Below are 22,429 nucleotides of genomic sequence, written 5' to 3' on the forward strand. Positions count from 1 at the left end.
GTGTCATGATCTTTCTCCCTGAATGTCTCAGCCTAACATCTGTTCAAACTACCTTCGTAAAAGGGATTGAAATATTTAATAGAAAATTTATTGCCAAAAAATGCAATGTCTTGCTACTGAGGCAGTCTGCAAAGTGATTTGCAAAGCTGGATCATAATTTGGAGCTTTTTCCAAAAAACAGGCTGGAGGAAAAGCCTCATCTTTGAAAGAAAGGCACTTCAAGAAATCTCAAACTTGTGGCAAATTCTTTGTCTGACCCAGATTTGAGGCTGGCTACTAGTCCACTATCCATTAGCAACTGCTTGGTATGAATCCCTCTTTTTCTGGACTGCGTGAGTTGTACTCATCAACTGAGAGCTACCATCCCTGCAGACCAAACTGAAGGGAAGGAAGAGATAAAGGCAGAGGCACCAGAGGCGTTACAGCAGGATGCAAGGAGCAGGATGCTCTTTAGATCATGGATTGCAGTTGTAGTTTGTAGACATGCTTCAGACACACACCAAAGAAGCTCCAGGCTGGCTTTAGATCTACTTACTTAACTATTCCTTTTTAAGTATCAGTGATAAATAACTTAAACTTTTTAGAACACTCTCGTATCTCCTTAATCATTATATGCCATACCAAGTGAAAAAGCTCATTTATATTTAGGCGAGACCGTGTGCAATATATATCAAAGTATAAATTAGAAATCAATATGCAGATGTACGTAACAAATAATCATACAGTACCTCTCTCAAATTTTTATGAGGGATATTTCAGTATCCGCTCCTACCTTATTGTTTCTAAATATATTTACAGAGTTGCAGGCTACACATAATTTTCCAGCATGAAGAATTTTAGGGAACTCAGTAATTTCACTAAAGCAATGTGACTTACATCATCTCAACTTCCAAACTAAGCTAAGCTAAAAATCCTGGTATGCTTTGTTAAATTTCAATGTTCTAAAAAAGTCTTCACTTCGTTGTTGGTCAAGGCTTATAGCTCCTACTGAATAATGAAACCAATATTTTATCAGATTCAGATCCAGGTTTTTTTTAGGTTGGGTACATCAAGTTCATTATATATGTGCTGCTGCAATAATTAAATCAAACTCCTTGAAACTCTGTTAAAAGCATCACTTAGAGAAAAAAAATGACTAAAATATTTAGATTTGTTCTTTCACCCAATTTGAAACCTCCAGAGGAGATAAATGCAGCTTGCTGAAGCCCTAACTGGAATTAATGTCCAGAGAAGGCACTGGGACCTCATGACCTTCCCCCCGAGATTCAGTCTTACCACACACCTGGGGTCACAGCATTTGGAGGCAATTATTTTACCATTGGTGGGAAATTATTAGCTCTCTACTAAGTAACTTTTCCCCAAGAGCACTTTAATTTACATATGCAACTCATGAACCACAAAACTGATATTGCAGGACTATACCAAGAAGTAGAATCTCTTCTAGGCAGCATTTCAACGTGTCCACACCCAGACTAATCACTACTTTTGAAGCTGTGCTATCTTGCATCAGTGAAAGAATAACAAAACCTTGCAAAAGCTCACAAATAAAAGATGAAGAAAGAATAAAAGAGATGACTTGTAGATGTTGCAAAAGATGCACAGCGATTGTAAATATCAAGAAATAAAAATTTATTATGAGTCACTATAAATTAAATGTATTTTCCCCCACAGCTAAATTAAATATTATTTTTCCTATGCAATTATCCCACTGTCATACAATTACATAGTAAAACTGTATCCAACTATCCTGTGTAAGCATAATTTCCAGCTAGCTAAAAGGTGTGTATTTTAAAGCTTAAAGGAGTTTAATTTCTGAGACCCCGCCCTTAAAGATTTGTTATTCTTTTTGTTTTCTTGACTCACAGAATACTGGTAGTCACCAAATAAGGATTTTTGTCGTCATTTGCCTTCTTGGTAAAAATTAGTAATGCGTCTTTTAAAAGAAGTGCTAGTACCCTCACCTTTTTGTACCTCTGAAAAACCAGATTTTTCAACAGTATATAAATTTCTGAAAACAAATGCACTGTAAATAGATAATAGCTTTCCTATAACAGCAATTTCTGGAGAAATTGACCCCAGCCTTTGATAAGAAATGTAACTATAAGTAATGTAGAAAAGAATGCAGAAGAGTAGCCACCATTTCCTAAAACATTTTACCACATTCAAATCGTCCCCTCTTTTCAGAATATTAATGCATATACCACAGTTAATAACTGGTTACAAACAAACATTAAGCCCCTTTTACACCATTTGTAAAAATATCATGCTGTGCTGCAGTAGCACCACTTAAATCAACTGTGTTCATTCCTAACAAGTAAAGTGAATAAACAACATCTATGTGTTTGGAGTCACACTGACATAGTAATACCAAGACTACATCTATGGAAATGAGTTAAATAGTGGTAGGGCATGAATTTATGCCCTGGAACTATTTTTTTCCTAGAACATAAAATGTCAGGGCAAGCCCTGACACTCTTTTGATCTTGGTTACTTGACCAGCTGTCTCCCAAGGGTTTCCTGGGCACAGCTAGGGCACTAGCCCAGCTTTGGGGCTTTTCCCAAGAGGCAGGCTACATGCAGCCTGTGCTTGGAAGGCTGAGGGAACTTAACCATATGGAAGTGGCCATGCTTAGCTGGCCTCCAGGCAGGAGGGAGGCCTTGCATCATTCAGTTTATTCATAAAAATGATAGGCAAGGGGCAGAAATGCAGCTGTAATAGAAAAAAACCAAACAAACATGTAAAAAACAAACATTCCCAATTAGTCTCCCAACAGTAAACATTCCCAATTAATCTCTCATAATTACTGGAATAAAAGAGACAAACCCTGACAAATCTGTTCTCTTGTGTCCCTGGGGGATAAACAGACGTGAGTGGCCAGCTTCTGCCTAGCAGCGTGCCGGGGATTTGCGCTGCCTCTCCGTGCTGTGCTTTCCATATTGACCCAGTGCTCTGGTGCTGACACACGGCCGAGTCTGGAGGCAGCTGCCTCACCCGTAAGCACCACTTACTGATACGTGTCAACTCATATAAACAACATGTATGCAACTTAAGGGACTCCAACACTACACTAGGTTAAGTAGATTTCTTCCCAGCTGCACCCTAAGCCTTTACCCACATCTTAAACATACGTCCTGAGCCTATATATTGTTCAGCTGCAGGGCATTTTCCAATTTAAAGTTTTTAAAAGACACACTTAATTTCCCATTCACTACTTTCTTTAGTTATGGCAGAGAGACACATCCTTTCCTCTTTCTTTCTCTTCTCACCTAAAGTCTTTCTCAATGTATGAGCTGTATTCAGGAATAAAATAATCAACCTTCCACTAAGCAAGCACCTTTCAAAGAAGGCACCCAGTTATCTTTCTAATACTTCCACTTTATCCGTTAGACTAAAACCATGATCTACACAATGTTGTGTCTGCTCAGAAATGGGGTAGGGATTATTCTCTCCATCAGGAAAAATGTTTGGAGGTTTTGAAATTATTTTTTTGGAAGTTGAAAAAGGAAGTTTAAAATCTTCAAAGTCTAGGAAGAAAGGAATTTTTATCAGGGAGAGATCAAGAATCTTGTGTCAGTATTTTAGGGACTTCTTTCCGTTTTTTATTTTTTCATATTTTCACAAGAAAATCACCTTAAAGATTAAGAAAAATGAAAAATATACCTTTTAATTAATATATGATCACAGTGCACAGAAAATTTGTGAAAATACATCTTTCCTACAGACAGCTTTGTTTTAAATTAACTTATATGTCTGAAAAACCTAAATTTCAAAGAAATTCAACCAGCTTCAAGTTTTACTTGAGACTCGACTGAAATATCTTCAAAGACAAGACTTTTGTGATACAAAGTTTTGATCCATTCTGAATTGACATTAGAAAAATTGATTTTTCAGATTTAATACAGATTATTTCAAGGTGATGAACAACAAAGAGGCATTATTCAGATATATTTGCTTTGTGTAAGAGAAATTTTTTGAAAGTTTAAAAAAATATTTTTATCCCTTTCTCATCTTTCTTCCCTTTTTCTCATTGAAATTCTTTCCTGCTTCCACAAAAAAAAAGAGTAGTGGAAAGTAAAAGAAAAATGGCACAATATCATTAAAAAAACTTATATGCTCTCTATTTCTTAAACAAAGCAAAATTTCTAGTTTTCTTTGTTACAGAAGAAGAAAGATGACAAATCTTAATGACACATAAATCTTTTCAACCCATTTTTGTTAAAGAAAATAATTTCTGTTCAAGGATATTGCTCAAAGGAAAGCTTCTGACAAGAAATTAATCCTTTGTTGTTTCTTGCTATTAAGTTGTGTAAGATGGAGGTAGACAAAAACCTCTCAGAGGCACCTGCACCATAAATAGTCCCTTGTTAGCCACCAGGAGGGAAGCAAGGGCAGTTACAACACTGTAGGTCCAACATATCATGGAGCAAAGAACTGTTGCTTCATGCTCACCTAAATCTACTTCACTAGCATCCAGGGAGTAGTCCTGAGGAAATGGCTGGGAAAGCAACCACAGAAATAAAATATGGTTTTAGGCACATTGGCACGAAGGCCTGAGTTTCCATTTTCTGCAGTTGCACAGTTTGACTTTTTGAAGCCCATGTTTTTTGCCATACCTGAAGGAAGTGAATTTCATTCTTAGTTCAGAAACCACAAAATGCAGCATGCTGAAAGAGTAGCTGGCAATGTCAGTGGTAACCAGAATTTTCTCATATGCAACCTGAGAACTAATCCCAGGACAAATTTTTAACTAGTTCTCCTCAAATCTTTTCTACCTGCCAGTGAAACTCTGTGGTTGGTAAAAAGTTTATCAGTCACATTTTCTTTTTCAGAATTATTTGCCAAAAAAATTATATTAGATTATTTTATACAGATTGTGCATCACTACCCAGGAATGTAATTTTCCATCAGAAGACAAATAAAGACATGTTGTTTGACTATACTGATAGATTCTACATTGACAGATATTTTTCCTGCTGTAAATCTGGTTTACTTTAGATTTGAGATTAATCCTTCTACGAGAGTCAGGAATGTGAAATTATGAAGAGGACAGAGGATTTGCTGCCACTTCTGACATTATTTATACTTATATGGCACTTATGAGGGTGAGGACATGCAGCAGCAAAATTATCTAAAATATTTTTCCTCAAATCTTCTGACATCATGTCAAAGTTAGCTCCACTCAATCCATTCAACTGCCTTTTCAGCATCAAAATTTTCTATGAAAAAATGGTATATCTATTTACTGTATTAAATAAAATGCTGCATTAAATACTCCTCTGCTCTACTGTCATCTTCAGTTTTCCTAAAAGCTCCACATTACGTTCATGGAAAATATTTTCTATTTCTCCAGTGTAAGACTGCAGTTGATTTTTCAGGTCTTAACAGGAAGATCTTGACTGTGATTGTAGGTGACACTAGCCTATAGTTGGTAAAACATCTTTCAGATTCATGTTTTTCAGGACATAATGTAACATTGGCTTCAGACAATGACTTGGAGATTCATTTTGTTTTCTCCTTTTCAGGATTTGATTACTTTTTTGGGATTTTTTGTTTGGTTGGTTGCTTGGTTGGTTGGTTTGGGTTTTTTGTTTTGCTTTGACAGCACTGCCTCTTATTGATATCCTTGGGTTTAGAACATTCTGCAGGAGAACCATTGGACCCTACTGTTTTACCTTCAGGAAACAGTCTAACCACCCTCAGCTATTTACTGTATTATCAAATCTTCCTCTGTAACTTCATAGTCAGACAGAAAGAAGAACCAGCAAATCCCTGCTGGGGTGAGGAAATCAGTAACAAAGTAGGGCATTATACAGATTTTAATTTTAAAAGAAAAAAAGTATATATGTATGCACATGTATACACGCAGATAAATGTGTATACAAACGCACACAAAATCTGTTAGGGCCATCTGGATTTCCAACATGGGAAATGGTTATTTTCTGGCTTTAGTCTTCTTTTGAGGCTCCCATCCTGCTGGTATGTCAGCTTTAGTTACTTCTCCCGTGGCCAGAACATGTTAGGTAACTCAACTTTCATAATTTTATTTTTAACCTCAGTTGCACTTTTTTATGTCTTACTTCTGTCTTAGGGATCATTCATAAAAGAGTGCACCTTTTCCTCTCTTGAAAAAACAAACCAACAACATAACATATCCTTATTTTTAATTTTTACTTTGTTTAGCTCTGTCTCCACCATTTCCAAATTTGTTTCTAAGTTCATTCAGGGTTTTGCCAAACTCATTTTTGTTTTCATACCTGGTGAAAGTCATGCCTTCTATAACAGTAAGAGGAGAAATAAAAACAAACCTGTCTGCACAGAATTCAGGATGCAGTGCAAATCCATTTCCATTGATGTAAACTGACTTATCTCTCATGAGATGCCAGTTTTCTTAGGCTGTCATCACAGCAGCAATGTCAGGTTGCAAAGGGAGGTTTTGATGTAGGCTGAATGTCCGTCAGCTAGCACAGAAAGTTTACACACTGCTGAGCAAGCTTAAGCACTTGTTGTAGAGGACAAACCCCTTATTTCTTGTCTCATTTCTTACTTAATTCTACATAGGAATAATTCATTAATGTTAATGTTGCATTTGCATACTTTAAAAGAAAAATAGCACAGGTATATGTATTATAAATCAGTTTATTAAGCCCTTTTACCAATAATTTTTGGTAATTCGCAGACATTTTTAAACATTTTCTCCTGTAATGTAAAATCCTGTCATCCTTTGGTAGACTCTGAATATGTGTCTGCTATAATACAGTCTAATAGCTTTATTTATGACAGTCCTTTGGAGACTCCAGCAACTGTGTGCACTCAAGATTGTTCCAGCCATTATAATATAAGATTGTATTAAAGTGATTTGAATGGATAAAAGTTCTTTCATTTCCAAAACAGAAATAAATTGTTAGATAACTGTTCTGTAATGTATGAGGACATATGTGTTCCTTTAGTCCCCCAGACACAGAGCTGTATTTCTAAACCAACACTGTTGCAAAAAATAAAAGGCATAGGGACTAGAGTCTTAGTGCAGAAAAAGTACAGGAGTCATCTAATTATTTATTTACTTATTTTGTAGCGTGAAACATTGTATATCAACTCAGGTACCTTAAAAATCCTTAAAAATATTTGGGGATATTCAACAGTTTAACCATGGAGGCCTTCCTTCAATTTGTCTCCTTGAAAAATGTCTGAATCTTACAGAATTGGCTATTAAAGTCTACCTTGTGCAGTGTTAGTTCATTAACGTATCTGAAGTTCACTTTGCAGTAGTCCTTCATTATAAACGTCATCCTTCACATCTTATCTACAAAAGTTCATTTTGACTAGAAATATGAAAGAGAATGGCTGTGCAACCCATTTTAAAACAGTTAATTGCTTCCAGCCTTCCAAAGTATAAAAAACATTTAAAAAATAAGTAGAAATATTTAAAGACTTTCCCCTGGAAGTTAAATTTAAAGTTGTCTGGTGCAGACAAAATTTTATAACCACAGATTTAAATGTTTGAATAAATTTGGGAAAATTATTACCTTTCATGATCATTGATCACAAAAGCATCTTTGTTCAACAAAATGTGATTAGGTCCCTTTGAGGTCAGCACATGCTTAAAGACGAATATTTATTTAAGGGTTTTGCTGATGTGAATCTTTCTGTAATTACCATTTCATCTGATTGTGTTAACAACACACAGTAATGCTTGTTTGTTCAGGAAGAAATTTTGTGCTTACAGACTTGTAATACTTGAGAGAGAAAGGGAATGTGGAGCTAACAGTATTTATGCAACAGGATAGAAGTACTGTTAAGTGCTGTTGCTGTGTTGGGCAAACCAACAGCATAAATAACATAGAAAAACACAGTCTTGGTAGTAAGCAGTATCTGGCCATTTGTCTTAAAAGACTGATATTTCTGTTCTTGATTTATTTATTTTTTATTTTCGATGCATTTGTGTTCTGTGCCCAAACTGAACCAAGCTAGTTTTTCTTCTATAGCCATCTTTTTATTCCATTTAGCCAGTAGCATATCATTTCAGTCTGCATGTTTTTCTAAGGAAGATCATATTATCAAGGAGATGTCGCGGCTGCAGTAAGAGAAAATTGAGCGCACGCACACGCGCACACAAATACACACACACACGCGTGGAAACAAAGCGCAGCTGAAACTAGACATAGTCCAGTGATTGATATTTTAAGTTGCACGTGACACTCTTTCCTTGTTCTGTTGCACTGCATTTAGATATTGTATGGCTCTCCAGACATGCTATGCATAATTTTACATACCATCTGCTTTACATGCCAGGTTCCATATGTACGATGTATAACCTAAACCCAATATTTTGATTGATTTGAGCTACAGTGGAGGTTTTTGTTCTTAAATTGTTGGATAGAAGAATATAGTCCTAAATAAATTATCCAATGAATATGTTCTAGGACTAAAAAACAATAAAATTTATTTTGAAAATGGTCTTAAAGGTGTAATAATGACAAAATTTAGGTGACTTTCAAGAATCCCAGTAATGTTGCTTCCTAGATTCAAATACCAATAGACCTGTAAATGCTTGCTACCATTCACTTAACAACCATAGCAATACAAGGGTATAAACATGTTTCAGAGTCAGGCAAGGGACAGCAGAAATAGTCTTGAAATATTCGTCCAAATAAAGATGAACAGCATTTACTCCTCAAAAAAGGATGAGGTTTATAAAGCTGCTAAAAGTGAGTAATGGTTATTCAGAATCATGTCCTGGAGTCTCCTGGTACTTCATTATCTGGCTTCATTCAACTCTGCCTTAAATACTCAAATCTTATATATGCTTCACTTACAGGTAAGCCTAAAAAACTAAATTTCTATTTTGGAGATGCTATCCACAAGATCTGTTTGAATCTCCCTATACACCATTGAAGAAGTACTGAAACACCAAAATGAAAAAAACCACAGAATTTCAAACAATGGCTCTCAGACAAACCCAAAGATTTATTCAAATACATATCTTCATTTTTAGAACTGCAGACTCTCTTCATTTAATAAAGAAAAGAGAATTGCTTTGGATCTTAAAAAAAGCACCATCATCACACTCTGCCATAGCCCCCAATAAAAAAAAAAAAAACAAACCTCTTAATATTGAAGTAATTACCATATTTTTCACATTTGACTTGAAATAGAAGTATTATCAACAAAAATAGGTTGTGGCATCACAACGTGTTAGCAAACAGCAGATAGAATGGAAAATACAGGAAGCAACAAAGTAGCTCTAACAAAATTTTACTCCATGTAATGTCCCATGTACCCTTCACTTCCATACATGGCACGTGATAAACATTTCAACTCACAGGAAAATTAGAAAGAAACCTGCAATATGGTATTTTAAGAATGAGGTGTCTGTCTTGCCTATGGACTTGCAAGGAGAGAAGAGATAATCAGTGAAGCATTTGTCCATTTTGCAGTTTTTTTTCCCCACTGTAACATGAACATCTTAATCTGTTCACAGTTAAGTATTAGTGACACATTCAGTTCACTTCAATGACAATTCTACCAGATGCCTACAAATAAAGCTGAACAAGAGATGCAGCACTTCAAACTTTGTTTTTATATTTGCCTATTAACACAAACTTGTACTTAAATGGGAAACACCATTATTGGGCCATAACTGAGAAAGGCTTTCTCTTCTTGTATTGGGTTTTGTTAATGGTGTGGGCTGAAGGGGTGCCTTCTATGAGAAGCTGCCAGAAGCTTCCCCTGTGTCCTGCAGAGCCAATGCCAGCCAGCTCCAAGACAGACCCACCAGCAGCCAAGGCTGAGCCCATCAGCAGTGGTGGCAGCACATCTGGGATAATAGATTTAAGAAGGGAGAAAAAGACCCTGACCAGCAGAAACTGCAGCCAGAGACAGGAGTGAGCAAGAGAAGCTGCAGTCACAGAGAGGACTGAGAATATGTGAGAGCAATAGTTCAATAGGTCAGAAAAGAAGGAGTGGGAGGAGTTGCTCCAGATGCCAGAGCAGATTCTCGTGGTGCAGACCATAGTGAGGCAGGATGTCCCCCTGCAGCCCATGGAGGCCCATGGTGGAGCAGAGATCCACCTGTAGCTCATGAAGAAGTCTGTGCCACAGCAGGTGGGTGGGTACTCAAAGGAGGCTGTGACCCCTTGGGAAGCTCACGCTGGAGCAGGCTTCTGACAGGACCTGTGGCCCTGTGGAGAGAGGAACCCACACTGGAATAGTGTCTCTCTGTGGAGGACCCACACTGGAACAGTCTGCACCTGAAGGAGTGCACCTCGTGGAAGGGATCCACTCTGGAGCAGCTCATGAAGAACTGCAGCCCATGGGAAGGACCTGTTGGAAAAGCTGATGGCGGACTGTCTCCCAAGGGATGAGCACCACACCAAAGCAGGGGAAGAGTGTGAGGAGTCCTCCTCCTGAGGAGGAAGAAGCAGCAGAGACAACATGTGATGAACTGACCACAATGCTCATTTCCCATCCCTTTGAACCCCAGGTGGGGATGAGGTAGATAATTAGGGTGTCAAGTAAAGCCTGGGAAGAAGAATGGACAGGGGAGGGAGGAGGTTGAGAGGGGAAGGGGAAGAGTGGATGTTTAGTATTTAGCTTTTATTTCTTGTTTTCCTACTCTGGTAATAAATTACACAAATTTTCCCAAGTTGAGTCTGTTTTGCATGTGACAGTAACTGCTGAGTGATTCCTCTGTCCTTATCTCAACCCATGAGCTTTTTGTTACATTTTCTCTTCCCCGTTCAGCTGAGGAGGAGAGTGATAACACCATTTTGGTGAGTTCCTGGCATCCAGCCAGAGCCACCCCAACACACCTATCAATATAATAGTTACATTGTTCAGGAAGTATGGGCATACTTCTGATACTTGACAAGTTTTTGACAAAACTCAGCATATGGGGGGCTTGGGGGTTCTTTCAACACTCAGGTTTGAAAAAAAAAACAAACCACACTTTCCTTTTTAAGGCATTCCAAGCAGTTGAGAGTGGTTAGTCAGGTTACAGGAATAAATCTAACTTTTGCCATTTGAATATCAATATTTGTATTTGGTGCTTCATTATATATCTGACTGCTCTCGATCTAAATACTGCACTGAACAGAGGACGTTCTGTGAACTAGAACTTCCATTTGCTAATGGATTTTTTTTTTTGCATAAAATCTTCTTTGCAATCCATATGAATATGGGCATTTTAATTATTAATCAGAAGCATTTTTTCTTATTTGTATCTGTGCTGTGAAAGAGTTGGATAAAATGGGATAAAAAATTAATGTACATTTAGATTTTTCTCCTCTCTAGAGGGAGGGTGTTCATGAGTTAAATGCTTATGCAACACCTTTCCTTACAAACTGTACTACAGTTCTCTTGTTACTTCTCTATTGAGCCTTTCTTGGCCTGATTCACAGGCCACTGAAGTCAATGAGAGCCCACCTAATTGTCTCAGTGGGCTCCCTCTGCTTCCAACTTTTCAGTGAGAAAAAAGATATACAGCACTGGAAAAGTATAAGTTACTAAGTAATACATTATAATGTCTGTGGGTAGAACAAACGGATTCAGCCCACTTGATATCCAACACATCAAGAGATCATTCTGGTATTTCTCTAGTGCAAAGTGGCAATGCAAATCTAGAAGACATTTCTGACACAGTGCTGCTAAAACTCATTGGTTAAAAAGCTAGCTTCTAAAATGAAGTTTCTTTTATACATCTCTTTCATTTTGCCATCTCTCCACCTTCTGCCCAGTCCCTTTCATTCCGTATTGACCATAACTGTCTTCCTCTGAAGTCAGTCAGGAGTTTTGCCATTGACTTCAGTGGCAGAGTTACCATATCCAGGATGCGAAACACAGTGAGAAGAGATCATTGTCAAAATACACACAGTAAAAGTAAGAAAAAAAATTTCAATGATTTACCAAAGTCCACTAAAAAATCACCAGCAATTGTGAGCTTTTATATGTGTTTCCCACAAATCGCACCAGGCAGTCTAGGAGAACAAAAAGCCCCTTGCCCGGTGTCCCTGGCATTCGGTAGCCAGAGCTGAGCCCCTGCCAGAGCGGAGTTAGCCGTGCGCAAACCCGAGCTGAGCGGAGCCACCCGCTAATTGTTAGCAAACATTTTGCAAACATTACGCTTCCCTAAGGGACAAGCGTTTTCCCACCGGAGCCCTCTGCAGCGCAGGAGGATAGAGCATGCAGGACGGGGAGCGGGCAGGGGAGCCGCGGGCACCCTCTCGCTGCGGTGCCGGGGCACCGGCCGGGGTTCCGCTCTGCTCCCCACGCCCCGGTGCGCAGCACCTGGGTGCTCCTCTCCGCAGGTGAGGCGCCCGGCGGAGCTCCGTTTCCGTGTCCGATTGGTGGCACCGCGGCGCCCGAAACACCGGACAACGTTGGCAGCCCCTGGAGACGTGGCCAAAACCGAGGAGTAGCAGCGGACAGTCCCCGAAGCGTAGCGGGGGCACCGTGCCCTCCGTGCCCCGGTCCCAGCACGGCGCGGAGCAGCGCCGCCAAGGAGGGAGCCCCAAGCGCGGCAGGGCACCCTCCACCCCTTACCCGCCCCCGGGGGACCCCGGCGAGGCGCGGAGCCCCGTACTCACCGCGGTGCTGCAGGCAGCAACCCGCAGCGCAGGCGAAGCGCCCCCGCCCCGGCCGGTGCCCGCTGCGGTGCACAGACCCCGTCCCTCGGCGCCCACATCCAAGCCCCGGCCACGCAGCTAAAAGTCCTTCTGAGGAGCACCCGGCGAGCCCCGCCGTCTCCTGCCTCGGATCGCTGTCACCTCCCCTCCCCTCGCCCCCCCGCCCTGCGCCCCCCCGGCGGGCGGCAGCGGTATAAGCAGTCCCTAACCCCTCACATCGCGCACCGGCAGAGGTGCCGGTCCTCGTCGCTACTTACCGGGCATCCTTCAGAGCGGCGGGCGGGCGGGCGGGAGCGAGGGAGGAGGAGGAGAGAGGGAGGGATGGATGGAAGGAGGGAGGGAGGAGGGAGGGAGGGGGCTCCAGGCGGGCTGCGCGACGCTGCGCTGTGCTGTTCGGCAGCCTGGGCAGCTCGGCAGAGTCAGTGAGTGAGTGCCTCCGTGCGTGACGGCGTGTGCGTGTGTGCGCGATGCTGGACACAAGCGAAGGGAGACTCAGGCACGGAAGGGCGGCGGGAAGTGGCGGGGGAGATCAGGGGGAGCAGCCCGCGCATGGCGGTGCCACCAGGTGCGGCCCAGCGCGCCCCCGGCCCCGCGGCCCCCAGCGCCCCGCAGCCGCGGCGGGAGCTGCCGGGGAACGGCTTGGGGGAGGCGCGCATCCTCCCCGCTGCCACACGCACCGCCGGGGGAATGGGGGGAGCAGGGGGAGGGATTAAAAATAATGGTAATAAAAAAAGCCCAATCACTAGGAAAGAAAAGATAAAATCGCAAAACTCTGTCTCTACTTCCCGGCAGAGGTTTGAGCCCCCCGCCCTAGAGCTGCGGTCCCGCGTCGCGCCGGGAGCCGTCACCGCCCGCGGTGCAGCACGGCAGAAGCCGCGCTGCCGGTAGCGCCCAGCTGAGAGCCGGAGCCGCTCCCCGCGCACGGAGGAGCCTCCCTCTTTCCCTCCCTCCCTCCCTTTTTTCCCTCCTTCCCTCCCTCTCTCTCTCCCAGTCCTCTAAGGCGGGCAACGCAGCCAGGTGCTGTCGGCTCGCCCTGCAGCCGAGGGAAGAGCCGGGCAGGGCCCTCCGCCGGCGCCGGCTCCTCCGCGGGAGGCGGCTGAGCTCCCCCAGTCACTGAGGTGGCGCTGGGAGGCTGCCGCCGCCGGGACGCGGCTGGAGGGGGAGAAGCGGGGGACGCAGAGGGGAAGTCGGCTGCCCCCAAGAGCGGCCGGCGGGGCCCAGAAGCGAAGGCAGAAGAATGAAGCAGCAGCGGGAAGGGCCTGCCTCTGCCGGGCAGAGGTGCGGTGCCCCAGCGCATCCCTGCAAACGCCGCTCCCCCCTCGGCCGCTCACCTCCTGCCCGAGCGGAGTGACCCGCTGAAGAGGACCGAGGACGGTGCACCATTACTGCTGGATGTTTGGGGGAGGAGGGGGGAGCAAGCGGAGAAGGGAGGGAGGGCATGACTATAAGAATCAAACGGAAAGGGGGGAAAAAAAGGCAACACGCACACTAAAAAAAGCTCGTTCTCGAGAGAGAAATCAAAAATAGCCACAACAGCATTGAAAGTTGCTCGCTTAGTGATTTGCATTATAACGCTGCCGCTGCTGCTCGGCTCCTCCAACAGTGTGCCTAAGGAACATGCAAGATGGGAGAGGGGGAGCTATATACTTTTTCCGTGATCTCTCTTTCTTTAAAAAAACCCCAAACCCAACCAATCACATCCCGCACACTCCACTCTTTTGATGGAGAGGTGGCTCCAGGTGGTGGTTTCGGAGTCCCAAGTGGAGTTATCTGGGGGAAAGGGTGTGTGTACAGTATCCATGAGAGTGCTCCTCTGGCGTTTTGGGCCCTCGAGTTTGGCGACCCGGGGAGAGGGGGCAGCTGGCGCTGATGCCCGGCCGGAGGGATGCCAGGGAGTGCCCGGCGGCAGCTAACGGGGGCAGCGCCCTATCCCGGGGCACGGGGAGCGCGGGAGGTCCCCGCCTACTTCCCTTCGTCCCCCCTGCCGTGCGATTCGGGATCAGTGACAAATGGCTCTGTTTTCCGGGGAGAAAAAAATAAAAAAGGAAAAAAAAGACTGGAAAAAACCTAACTTTTATTTATCAACCGTTCATGCCCTGATTAAAAAACTAGCACCAAATCTTGAACCAGATTATGCAGTTAAATGTATCGAGCCGGAGACAGCGTGGCTGTTTGCCAGACCTATGATCCATTAACCTCTTTAGCTCATTGTTGGCAGGCAATAGCACATGATTAAATTCTTACATTTTAAAGACAAGCCATTTTCTTTTCATAGTAAACTCCCCGCTCCTATGTTGCAATTAAAAATAGGGTATCGACAATAAAAATTATAAGAAAGAAATAATACTGTAGTTTTTAGCTACTTTGTGTTCATTTTATGGGCAAAAACATTGTACTGTGCTTAAGGCAATATGTATAAAGGTGGACAGAGGCATATTAAAAATTCTTATTTTATAAGAAGGATTTTGGATAATTTTACCTTCACCACTGGATTAAATACTGCTTAGACTTTCTGGCATTCAAAGTTTAGTTCCAGTTCTTTTTACAGAGATAAACCAAGCAAAGCCCTACATAATCAAAATAAGAGTATGAAAATGGGATATATAGGGCCTTTTTTCCCCTTTCATGTGTTATAAATATATACACACATATAAACCCCTTAATCAAAAAACGTTCTGCGTGAAGCTATATATTCTTATATAAATGTTTGTGCATGTATACATGCTCTCTCTATATAAAACTATTATATAAATAGCATATCTTAAAATAATTTGAAAATTAGAATAAAAAAGAGGCAAAGCTCAAAACACAACTCTCAGCCTACTGCAGAGTGCTATGAAAAAGTGCTACCACTTGGAGGAGAAGTCATAGAATCACTGATACAGAAAGAATATGAAAGTTATACCTTACACCTTATTCTTTACACAAACAACGTAGGTAATAGAAATATATCTGTGAAAATAAAAGGAAGCATACAATGTTTTCTGTGGTTCTCTTTTTTTGTGTAGGATATTAGGCTGTGGCCCTAATAGCCAAAATATTTGTTTTGGAAAGTCTGCATTCAGAGAAATTGTATCTGTCACTGCTAAATCAAGCTATCTCTCTTGAGTGTGGAGGATAGATAGCATGTGCAAGAGGGATGACTAATCCCCTGAGGATCTGGGGGAAAAGAATCGTAAATGTGATGGGGATGGGGAGTAGGGCTAGCTGGATGACAACAGTGAATTCAAGAAGCTTGTGTCTTACAGAAGTAGCTGGGCCTGTAAACAAATTCAATCTCATATGAAGGAGGTAGCAGGAAAGAAGACCTTTATTCCTTCTGCCATGGTCAGGCTGTGCTGTAAAACACATCCTACTGCTCATTAGATAATGAAGAGTGTAAGATAACACCTACATCCTCTTAAGACCTCCACACATTGTTTCTAAATCCTCTGTGGTTTAGGAAAAGTCCTCTCAAAAACACCAAACCCGAGACTCTTGGAAATGCTAAAAGATTTAAGTTCATAGGACTCACTCGCTTGAGGAAAGTTTTAGTGGTGTATTTTTTGTCCCCTTAACAAGCTCTTCACACATAGTCAGCTGGCACCATGCTGTCGTAGCCCAAAGAGAAAGGCCCAAGACTCTTTACTGGATATTTAATCCAAGAAAATGTAGTCTTGATCCCATTTTCATTAAGATCAGTAATAAAATTAAGACATGACTGTTACATTAGCAGAAAGTTTTGAGTGTGTGAGACTGCCTGGTTTCAAGAGCAGATGTTAGGGACAGGAAAGAGATGTAAATCTACACTGTAGTGTTAAATTTAGGCTATATTTCTACCTGTTGCAGCAAGAGTGGCCATTAATGAATGAGTGATTACTGCTACTGTGGATAATATGATAAATGATTGAAAGCAGATATATTTTAGCCTGGTTGTTTTTCTCTCTGTTTTCTTCACTAAATCCAAAGTGTTTTCACCTTACTTAAGACCTGTCTGCTGTAGCAGGGGAGAGGTATAAGGTATCACACATACTGGTCCATCTTTGCATGTGTTGTGTAGGGTAATCACGTTGACATTAGCTGATGTAAGACTGTGAAGTTTCTGTCTATTCAAAATTCCCAACTTTCATGTGGTATAAAAATATTTGGTAGCCATAATTTTAAGGAAATAGAAAATGGAGACCTCTGTTTTTAATAAAGTTCTGTTTGCTTCTTTTGTATCTTTTTCTACAGCAAAGCCTACTATCCAACAGCTTTATTGTATTAATTTTCAGTACTGTAACTTGAAGAAGTAGGTACCATTTATTACAAACAGGCATTGATGGTAAATAACAAGCAAAACTTGTTCTCTGCAAAATTAGATATAAATGGCAAGATTGAAATTCCCAGCCTTTATTACACTTGCTGTATGGCTGCATTGGTTTGCAATCTCATTAATGACTTGAAACCAAGTGAGGTCTCGACACTCAAGAGGATTTTCTGAGAAAGTCAAAATGACAGAGAAAATGCTACAGATTGGTACAGGATGTCTACACTTCTCTATATAACATTATGGAACCAAGATTTGTAGTTTAAATTTCAAGTTTCACTAATAAATCTGGAAAATGGACTAGAGTGTTTCTTTACTTTTTAGACATCTAGTCTGTCATAAATGTGTTTTATGCAATTGTCTCCCAAATTTTCAAACTTGCATTCTGTTCCATGTGAAGTGTCTCATATGCCAAGTCTTTTTGGACTTATGGCAGGTCGACTTATGTTTTGAAAAAAAAAAAGTGCTTTTCAAGAACTTTGTAAAAACTTAAGGTGTTCAAGAATCTTATAGGATTATGTAAACTTGTGAATTAGATTTCTTAAAAATTATAACCAATGTATGTCTGTTAGGTTGGAATTTGCCTTCATAACCCATTAAAACCATGCTTCACTGAATCAGTAAGTACTATATGTTTGAGCTGTCTGCATATTATTGACTTTTCTGGTTTCTGCAAAGCATTACACTAGAAGTCCCTTCCCCCCTTTGTTTTCATACCAGAAAAATCAATTCAAATCTTAGATATACAAAGCAACAAAGGTAATCTAACCTTGATATATTTCGGAATTTATGCAATCTCCTTCTTTATTTTGTTGAAGCTCTGCTTTGCAGGCTAATCTTCAGCACCTGAGAGTTTTGACAATTCTTTCTGAATATATAGGAAAACATACTAAACAATAATTGGCTGAGAGGCAGCTTATTTAAAATCATAAGAGAACGTGACTAGCATGTTAAGGAGAGACTTTCATTTTGGGGAAAAAAACTTCAAATATACTAGGCTTAGAATCAAATTCTGCCTTCAAATGTCCATGCATGATTCTCTTTAGGAAGAAAAAAATATTATATGCAAAGGCATAACATTAATTTTAATGGAAGATCCACGGATATCTAGTGCAGAGCTATTTGGTCATTGGGCACCCACACTAGTCATCATTTTCACAGAGGTTTATGATGGTTTTTCTACTCTGTTCAGTTCAAAACTAACATACAAGACCTACTGACTCATTTTCCATTCAGATAAGTATTGACAAAATAGCTGAGGTTTGCACATAAGAGGAATAATTCTAAATTATTTTACTGCTCATTCCATGTTTCTTCCTGACACTTACACTGCTTTCAGCTTACTATAAGTTTGCTAAACTTCAGTGATTCAACCTAAAATTCTGTGTGCTGAAGTTCCATCTCAGGCTCCATGTTTTAACATAACCAACCAAAATGGCTCAGCTATACCTGAGAATGAGATTGAGGGACAATTATTGTTTTTTATTTCTTGCTAATATATTCATTGTAAGGCTTATTTTTTTAAGAACTCTAGCACCTTCAGATAATGGAGAAGAGACTTACAAGTTGGCAGGTTTTAGTTGAGGATGACTTGTTATCTCCATGAAAATTCATTTACATTTTTCCAGTTCACGAACATTTGGAAGCTCATTTGACACATGTTAAATAGGAGTTTGTTAGAGTCATGCAATTAAATGCATATGTGTAGCTGTTCTCCACCCAGGTACATCCAGAGGTGGCCTGGAATTGTATCTCCCAATGCTGTTGCTCTTAAGCAAGAGGGTCTGTTTTTCCTCTGTTCTTCATTTTGTTTAGAGCCCAAGCTGCACTGAGAAGTAGGCTGTTTCAGTTGAGTGCTGGAATGCAAGAAGTCTTCCCTGGATTTCTTGGGACTGGGAAGCTGGCAAAGATGAAGTGACAGGGATTTCAATGGTAAAAAGTATGGGAGAAATTCTGAGACCTGGGAGGAAGTGGTAAGGAAGAGACTGAATTCAGATGACTAACTGCTAGGTGCAGAAAAGGAGCATGGGAAGAGACAAGGGATCTGCCTGTGTGGCAGTCAGATGGGAAAAATATGTGAGAAGCTTATAATTTTGGATATGCTGATAAGGAAAAAGAAGAAATCAAAATACTGAAGACCGTAGCTGGCTAAGTGAAAAGTCAGGTGGAAACAAGCCAGTGAAGATGTGAAGATGTGAATGAAGTCACAGAAGTGGGGGAGAGAGAGAGAGAACTGGAATAAGACATAAAAGCAGAAAAAGAGACAGAAAAGTCTGTAGTACTGGAGCATACTGCCATGCAGATCTTGGAAATGAACCAACCATCCCAAACCTCAGCATTTGACTGTTACCAATAAATATCTGTGAAACCTGTTGGCAAAATGCTCCTCACTCTCCTCTGGTGCTGCTCCACACAAGGGGTGACCATCTGTTGCCATTGTCAAGCCTGACAGTAGCTCTACAGGCAGAAACATACCCTGCAGGTCTAACTTCCCAATCTCAGTGACAAATCTTGGTGGTATCGGGCCACTTTTTGAGCTACTTGTGCTCATTCTTCTTTGAAGAATAGAAAAGACACAGAAAATGGAAAGGAAGAGAAAGAGAAGAAGGAAAATGAAATGGAAGGATAGAACCCTTCAATTCTTATCACAGTAAAATGCTTCCATCATGTGTTAGGCAACATTAGAACTAAGGTTGCCTTTACTAACTCTACTCAACTTCTTTCCTATTTGTGGATATACATTATAACACAGCCTAAAACTGCAAAAGCATATACTGTTTTTTCTTTCATCAACACTGGACATCACTGCAGAAGATGAGTCCTGCTTAATGACTAGGGAGGTGTATAATGCTTATTTTATTTTCATTGGCATTTGGGCAGATCAGACACATTTGCCAATTTATTTAAACTCTACTGAGAAAAAATATTAATTGCCATTTCAGAGGATTTTCTCTGAAACCAGTCAATATGACATCTGCATACCTCACAAATTATTAATTCACTTTCACAGTGCTTCCACCATTCCCATTGCAGAGATGAGAACTGAGACATAACCAATTAAAGCATGAGTATTCACCATTTTTGAATGTAAATAAAAATTATCTAGACATTTTCATTTTACTCTTTGAAAGGTTATTGTGTGCTCACTTCAGCTGACAGGGGAGCACTTCTACAAATGAGACCCAGACTTAAGAAGGGCATTCAAAACCAAAATACTCATAAATTTTGAGGAGTCAGTGACCAGATAATTTTTGGTGAATTTTCTATCTTATGACTACAATTTTCTAGCACTGCAAGGGGATAATATCCCCCATTTCATGTCACCATTCAAATGGTTTAAGAATGAAACATTAATTGAAATGCATACTGAAACTTCTTTCACTGGATATGCTCTAAAAATAGTAATAGCAATAAAAGGCAGCGAGAACGAAGATGACAGCATTGTTATAAAACTCATCCCACTTTACTCCCAGAGGTGATGATGAGAGGTCCTGCAGAAACAAAAGATATTTTCACAATCTGTGCAAACTACACTGGAACCCACTGATGCTTTAGACTGAGGTCATAACTGAGTGTAGGTTCTTCAAGCATAGTGAAACTCTAAATCCCAGAATAATCTTCTACTGAAAAGTTTGCTGAACATTTATTTTTGAGCCAAACTGGAAAAGTTTGTCTACTATCTAGAAGTGCCTGTAAAATTTCCAGCTTTGAAATTGACAGCCTACTTCACTTTTGGTGCTGTCGTCTCATTTTTTTGAACACTTAAGATATTGCACTTATAGGAGGAGAAAGGATCCAAGCAGAACTAGAGGAGAGGGAAATTGCTTGGAATTGATGGGGTTGGAAGCATTTCCTTCTCTCTTGACATTTTCTAACAACAGCCTAACAACAGCAATGCCAGGATATGTTTCCTGTTTTCTGGTCTGGAACAAGCATTGAAGAAAAAGTAAAATACGACCGTTTCTTCCTTTATTGTCCACATTAAGAAACTTCTCTTGCTAAATTATATCTTCAGGGAATTTCAACGGGACATGAAATGTTACAGTTATTTTCATACCCATTTTTGAGGGAACCTGGAAACCAAATCCCTTTACCTTAACAAGGATTAATTGATATACAATAGGAATGGGGGGGGGGGGGGGAGGGGGGGGGGAGAGGGGGGTAAGGGGGGTAAATTTCTTTGCTAAAACCCACATGTGGGCACTACTATTTGTGTGAGATTTTGTAAAAATCATCCAATGACTATTTCCTCTGGATTGATATCTTTTTGGTTAAGATCTTTGTGCAAAGGAATTGCTTTGCTAGATAAACAATCATCTGATTAATCTGTAATCTAAAACCCGGTTAGTTAATGTTGGGTTTGAGGAGAACAAAGTTGAAAGCCCTGTTTCTTTCACAATGTCTGTAACCATCAGCAGTTTTCTAAGTTACCAGTTCTTTTGAAGTCATAATACAGACTGCTACTCTGAACTTTGTCTGATCCAGGTGCCTACTTGAATCCACAGATCTCATTCACAGTGGAGAGGTGCTGCAGAGATGAGGCCTCTTCTCTTCTTTACAGAATTCAGACATTCCATCATGCACATCTTGGCACTCTCTCCTTGCTGGTGTTCTCCTCCTTGAAATGTTGTTCCACAACAAGGTTTGGACAAGGGAAACAGCTGCATTTCTTTAACTCAGACTCTAGGTTTTTGGAAAAAAACCCAGTAAATGTATACAATTGTGTGTTGAATAATATATTTCAAGTGCTGCCTGTGAGCGTGACTGTTTACATTTACTGACATATTTAACAGATTTTTTGGGAACAAATCCAAACACTTATAATCACATGCTTAGTAAATTTAAATTTCATGATACGTGTCGCTGGCAAAACTAGAGAGAGATAAGTGGCAACTGTATTGCAGGTGACATCCTATAAATTGGACAAAGTCCTTCTAGGGACTTCCATATTTAGAAGCTGATGCACAAATTAATTTTAATCTTTCTGGTCCAGCTTTGGTAAACTGTTCTTTCTTTTTATTCAATTTTTTCATAAGAGACACGCATCAGTAAATATATGGGTTCTGTCTCTATACATTTAGGTATTACAGAACGGTATATTACACTTTTAGAGTCACTCAGAAGTACTGATGTGCCTGAAACCTTGCTGGTGAGAGTGGAAGGGACGTGTCATGTATCCCATTTTCCCCCTTGCTCAAGCATATGCCAAATAATCCCATTCATAAGGGGCTACAAATACCTCTTTCAAAAACTTTCTTCCTATGCAATATAACTGAAAAAAACACTGTAAAATTTGCTTGGTGTAATGGCTAGAAGCTTTTTCAATTTCCAGTTCAGCATATTTATGTCCACCTAGAATGTTCCCTGTTTCAGAATTATGATTTAATGAGCTCTTTCTTCTTTATCCACTGACAGATTTATGGAGCTCAATCAGCTCCCTATCTGCTTCATTTTTCTACGTATTTTCCTACCAGAAAACCAGTTTCAGGGTCATCCCTAAAATTGGTCTTTTTCTCCTGT

General features: G+C 40.6%; 1 protein-coding gene across 2 annotated transcripts in view; it reads right to left on the minus strand.

Moving 5' to 3' along the window:
• The window catches only part of HS3ST5 (heparan sulfate-glucosamine 3-sulfotransferase 5), a 200,752-nt gene extending 186,751 nt beyond the window's left edge, over positions 1-14,001 (minus strand). Inside the window, exon 1 of one of the 2 annotated variants that reach the window (XM_032101521.1) lies at positions 13,953-14,001. The gene's annotated coding sequence lies outside the window, so the exon portion shown is untranslated. Of the gene's footprint in view, positions 1-12,582; positions 12,732-13,952 lie in introns of those variants that run through there. The other variant, XM_032101520.1, reaches the window with a different exon arrangement.
• Positions 14,002-22,429: the final 8,428 nt, after the last annotated feature.

Source organism: Corvus moneduloides, chromosome 3, assembly GCF_009650955.1.
Source record: "Corvus moneduloides isolate bCorMon1 chromosome 3, bCorMon1.pri, whole genome shotgun sequence".
NCBI lineage: Eukaryota > Metazoa > Chordata > Aves > Passeriformes > Corvidae > Corvus > Corvus moneduloides.